Source organism: Maniola jurtina, chromosome 7 (genome assembly GCF_905333055.1).
Source record: "Maniola jurtina chromosome 7, ilManJurt1.1, whole genome shotgun sequence".
NCBI classification, from domain to species: Eukaryota; Metazoa; Arthropoda; class Insecta; order Lepidoptera; family Nymphalidae; genus Maniola; species Maniola jurtina.
The window spans coordinates 8,450,814-8,456,813 of record NC_060035.1 but is presented as its reverse complement, the minus strand read 5'-3'; the positions used below and the strand labels follow the sequence as shown (position 1 = coordinate 8,456,813).

The window sequence follows — 6,000 nt, the reverse complement described above, 5'->3', positions numbered from 1 at the left end:
AACTAATAGCGTTTACCCGAGCAAGCTCCTACGTTAGTACAGCTGTGCGGGCAAGGTGACAGTGGTCACAAGTTGACGAATCATTGAGCTCTTGCATCACGTCATCACACCCCTCGCGCACCGCTCCACTACTGCAGGAACCTACCCTATGCCTGGAATACCTATTTTTCCACCAAATCAGCATAAAGTTCATTCTGAGAGTAGAATTACGATAGTATAATGATAATGGCATCCCTTTATTCCTTCTTTTAACTTATGGCTGCAGAGGTCGCATAAACAAAAGTTCAATAATTTGTTGAAACCACAGACATTTAACTTTAATAACAAAATTAAATTATGATTATGAATATTACTACGTTAAATGCCTGTAGGTAATTATTATGGATATTTGTCAAATTAATTTTAAAAAGATTAATTAGTCTTAAATCATTAGGTCTGGAAAATGTCTGCGGGGTGAAATTTGAAATTAGGACTCTATGAATTATCTAAATTCAACTTGTAATCCGTATAACCTTTAATACTTCAATATTAATCATTCTGCCTGCTAGCCAGCGTGGCGGACTATGTCCGAACCCCTCTTATTCTGAGAGGAGATTCGTGCTCAGTAGTGAGCTGGCGATGGGTTGTTGATAATGATGATGATGATTTATTATTAAAAGTATTGATGAAATCATGTAAGCCTTACGGGTGGGACTTAAATCACCAAGGCGTTTGTCGCCGTCTCAACGGAGGCATCTTATGGTGAAATAGAAGAAATATTCTTTCATAAAGATGCGTAATAATTTTATTATGGACCGCACCATAGATCATACGCACTACCACCATACGTGCGGTCTACATCCACAATTACTTTATCAACCTATGTAGATTGATAAGGAATGTAAATTATCAATATTTTTGCCTAGTATATTTTTAATGGTTATTTAATTTTAATTCCAGGAACGTAATGCCCTTGAACTCAAGAACAACCCTGAAGCCGCCAGATTACAAGAAGACAAGGCAGCTCTTGACTACAAAGGCTTTTATCACCAAAAGTAGATCGATGTGACCATTATCAGTGAAATCAGTGACTTTATATTTTAACAAATCAATAGTACGTACCTAGTTTCACAAACTAACGTGTGCTTAGCAACCGAATGCTCTGTGAGCATAAACAAAGTCAGTTTAGAATTAATTATTTAGTAAGTAATGAAAACCATCGCGCATCTTGGATTCACTAAGGCCATACAATACAATATGCATTTGGAGCTGTCGACACTTGAATCTACTAATAAATCTATTTCACAACAATGTTTTTGCGTGTTTTCGATATTCGTTGCCATTTGATCTGAGATTTAGAAAATTGATAAGAATTAAGTTGAATTGTTTAGAAAATTATTGCATATAGGTACATCATGACGTGGTATCTTTTAAGTTACAATGACTATAAAATTTTTACATTGCAGTGCCAGAAGCAGACAAAAATGACGACTGTTATTAATTTTGTAATTGAATAAATATACTCATTCTTTGTGCTTTAAGCTAGTGGACTTGTTGGTTTTTGTAAAGTTGTGACTGTGAATAGCAAAAACCAGTAGTTTGACTGTATGTTTGTAACTTTCATACTTTTGTACATACCTATCTTTATGTAACTTATCATAATTTCTATAAAATAAAATGTTAAAGATTGTGTGACTAGTTGTTTATTTCCTTTATTTTCTTTTAGACGGAATATTAATAGCACCTAACTTCTTTAACAAAAGAGTATAATAGAGAAAATCTCTGAGCTTAGGAACTGAAGCCATTTTTGTTACAAAAATCATAATTTATTTCTTTGCGTAAATCTATATACTTAAATAATATAATAAAGATAGTAGGTATGATAATTATAAATGTAGTAAAGAAATAAATATATCTAAAATTTTAAAAAATTGCTGTTAGCGATGTTCTGAGTCCTCTTTCTGCATAACTCTGAATCTGAATATATCAAATATGCAGTTGAATCTATTTAAGATGTAAGTAGCCTAGAATAGTTACTATGAGTACTCTAACGCAATTTAAAAACGCACGTTTTTCTCTTGTTACTACAAAACTGTGGAATATTGACAACAAAGGGATTAAACAGAATAATAATGTTCTAACAAAAGGTTACTGGATCTTCGAATATTTGTTTGCCTCTTACAAGCTTCTGATTTCCAAAGCTTTTAAAGTTTTTGCTCTGAAACAAAATTTGTAAATGGGTAATAACGAATTACTGTATGGGAAGTTTTTTCAATAGGATTGTTGATAAAAATGTTTTTTCGATGATTCAAATTTTGAGCACCCTGAATGTGTAAGTTTTAAAAACTTACAGAACCAGCTTGTTATTATATATTATGGTGTAGCAATGCTGTTAGGGTTCAAAATTTTATGAATCCAGGATTTCCTTCAAACAGTATGTAGTGATGTAAACGGTAAACCCAGTTAATGTCAATCATCCAGTTTTAAAATACTGAAATCACATCACACTTATAAAAGCGAAAGTTGTGTGTTTGTTTGTATGTTTGTATGTTTGTTACTCTTTCACGCAATAATTACCGGGCGGATTTGGCTTAAATATAGAATGGAGATAGATTATATACTGGATACAAAGACTACTTTTTATCCCGAAGGTGTATGGCAGTTTTTATTAAACCCTTTGGTTTCTGCACGGCGTCGTACCGGAACGCTTAATCGCTTGGCGGCACGGTTTTGCCGGTAGGGCGGTAACTAGTCACGGCTGGAGCTTACCACCAGACCATACCAGAGGAAATTTTGAAATTGTAAAATCCCTATTTTCACCTGTTGGGAATCGAACTCGGGACCTCCCACAGATAAGATCACAGCGCTTGCCACGCCACTGCGCCAGGGATGTCGTCAAATAAGGATAAGGAGCCTAAGCGTTTATGCCCTTAACTACCTACTGATCTCATAAAATCAGAAGGTAGACAAAATATTATACATTGTCCTATCGTTGTCATTGAAATCGTAAAAAGTTTCGTAAAAACTATTAGAGAGAGAGCCCGTGAGGGCCAGACCTTTGTTATTTTATAAAACCTGAAAGATTGTCGCGCATGGTCCCCAACACAGGGAGGAACGATCAGCGATTATGTAGTTTGGATCAGCTGTGCTTTGGCAGATAACAGGTAACAAAGGTGTATAAATTTTTCATCCAAGTATAAAGTGTATCTTTTTTATTTTTCCTTCGGAAAGTATAAAAATCACGTCTTGCATTGCCAGACACTTTGTTTCGTCGCAACCCCTTGCCAGACACCCTTAAACTTCAGTAAATTGTTAAAGAGTCCTTTCTCAACTAGCTCTACCTCTCTGCACTAGGTATACCTAATATTATTTTTGTATAGTTGAAGTATGCTCATAAGAATATGAAGCTTCTTTACCTAATATTGAAAATTAAACATAAGCTACTAAATCTTTATAATTTATCTCATATCAACCATATGAATTTTATTAGGGCCATTAAATACCACATGCCTAACAGGATTTCCAGAGGCCTGTTATAGACATTTAAACAAATTATTATAATTTCGTAATATGTTTCTGCCCTTTATGGACTTGACGGCCAAAACAGTGTAAGACGCGTGCTATACTTTAAATTTTAATTATGGGTATGAACTTAGTGTGTAGCTAATTATTCTGTCTTTGGACGTCAGGTTCAGCAGTTAATTCAAACTGAGTACCTACTTTAAACTATCATAGGTACGCTTAAAGCAAAGGTCCCTAATATAATACATAGCGTTTGGCAAAGCCAATATTATTAATAGAACTGAGAAAGGTACAGATACCTAATCAGCTGTGCAAGTTCATTGTAATTTGTGAATCTAACAGTTTTTTTATCCAATAACACTATTTGTGGTGGGACTTAGTCGTCCCAAAGTTATATTGTAAATTAATACTATGTCAATAATAAATTAATAAATAATAGTAGATTATGGTTATTTTTAATACTGGCCTTAACTTATTCGACTTGTAGTTAGCAGTTGCAAATAATTACAAGTAATATGAATTTAAGTGGATAATACAAAATAAATATACTTGCATATTATGTGTTTGCCAGGCAACCATTATTAAGCAATATTTTTAATTAATTATTATTTTGTTTTTTCAATTTCACACTTTATTTTGATTTTTTTGAAAATAAAATTAAATATTGGTCTATTACCCTTTGCCCGCGATGTCGTCCGCGTAATATAATTTATAGTACTTGGAAATGGGTAATGTGGCTATATATTAATAAAAAGAATTTTCAGAACCGGATTATTAGTTTCGGAGAAAATACATATTTTAAAACTTTTGGTGTATAACCCAAGGCAACTTAGATCTACTGTAATAACTTAGACATCGAGAGTTGGGTAACGTTTATTATAATATTTGGTTTTTCTCTAATCTCCATAGACCTTTACAGCAGCCTGTAATAACCGCAAGAGAGGAGTCAAGTGATGCAGCTATGTCGCAAACATAGTTTACACCTAGACCAAGAGCTAACAATAGAAAGTAAAGCTGAATTGACTAACGGGCAAAATTGAAAATCGATTGGTCTATAATCTGTCGACATTACTTAATGGACCTGGGTAAACGTGCTATAACAACCCCCCTAAAAACGTAGTGGATAGCATGTATATTGTATTCTAATATTGTATTAATTTGACTGTACCTTACTCGATGCTTAAATATATGAGATAGACGTCATTTGTCCCGCCTTAACGCATCTATCTCGCTCTATCATATAGCGCTGTCCCTCTCTCTCACCACCACCGCCTAGCAGTGCGAAGCGTGGCCCAAAGTGGCCGCGTTATTTTATTCATTGGCGTTTTGTTTCCCGCCGAGAACGGTTGTGCTTGCTAAAATGCAGCACTCTGGAGAAAAAATTACCTGCATTGGATAAAGTATTATAATACTCATGCAAGAGTATAATTACTTAACAATATTTCATGGAGGTTGTAAACCAGATCACGTGAGTTTTTCAATTTATTTAATTCTTATAAATGTTTGAGTATAGAAATACTTTTATTTCTTAAGCAAAATTTTACTGCATAGCTAAATTCATTGGCTATTTATGAAAATGTCATCTTAGAGGTAGTTTGTTAATTTAAATACATGATTCAACAGATAGTTTGACATCGAATGAGTCAAATATCGATTTTATTAAGCTACCGTCAATGAATCCTATATAAGTTCCAACAATTCATTGTGAACGAAAAACTACCTCATAAGGTAGGTAGTTTTTGAAACATTTGCAATTTTTGTTACATTCAGCGCCATAAAAACCACAGTTGGTTTTATCTGGCACTGAGTTAATTAATTATAGCTATACAATAAAAATAAAACTATAGAAACCAGCATAATACCAAAATGGTAATGTAGGTACATAGTACTTAATCTTGTGGGTAGGTAAGAACAATGTGCAGCGCGACGCGCAACGTCGTGTACATTCACGTCATTCGTATTTTTAAATGCTATCATTTCTATGGAAAGAAATGTTGAAATATTTATTGTTTAAAAAAACTAATGCTATTTATGATTTAATATAAAAGGTATCCGGTAGTACCGGTGCTTCCGTTTTCATTTACTTTTAGATTCTTGCAGATTAAAAGTACATAATTGATTACATTGAAAGGAAAAGGTTCAGGTACCAGTTTTCAGATTAATCGAGCCTATTGAAAGTGAACAAATTTTATAGCTTATTAAATGATGAAAAACTTTCGTGCCTACCCACCTACCACGATAAATATATATTATCTCTCACGATATGTTGATAATTTGACCGGCTTTCATGAACTGAACCCGTGGTAGATGCCTTTTACGATTCAAAAGAAGTGGCATAAGTCTAATTGAATAAAAACATTTTGAATTTGAATTCTATTCATGGTTATATTCAGAACAACGGTATTAGAGTTACCTAAGAGAAGAAAGTGTAAGGCTCAAAGAAATGTTAAAAGACCTTTTATAAATCTACCTTCGCCACGCAGGCGTATTTTTGGAAAA

At 33.6% G+C, this 6,000-nt stretch overlaps 1 pseudogene; it reads left to right on the top strand.

The window, feature by feature from the left end:
• LOC123866635 overlaps nucleotides 1–1,669 on the top strand; it is an 8,248-nt pseudogene extending 6,579 nt beyond the window's left edge.
• The last annotated feature ends 4,331 nt before the right edge of the window (nucleotides 1,670–6,000 follow it).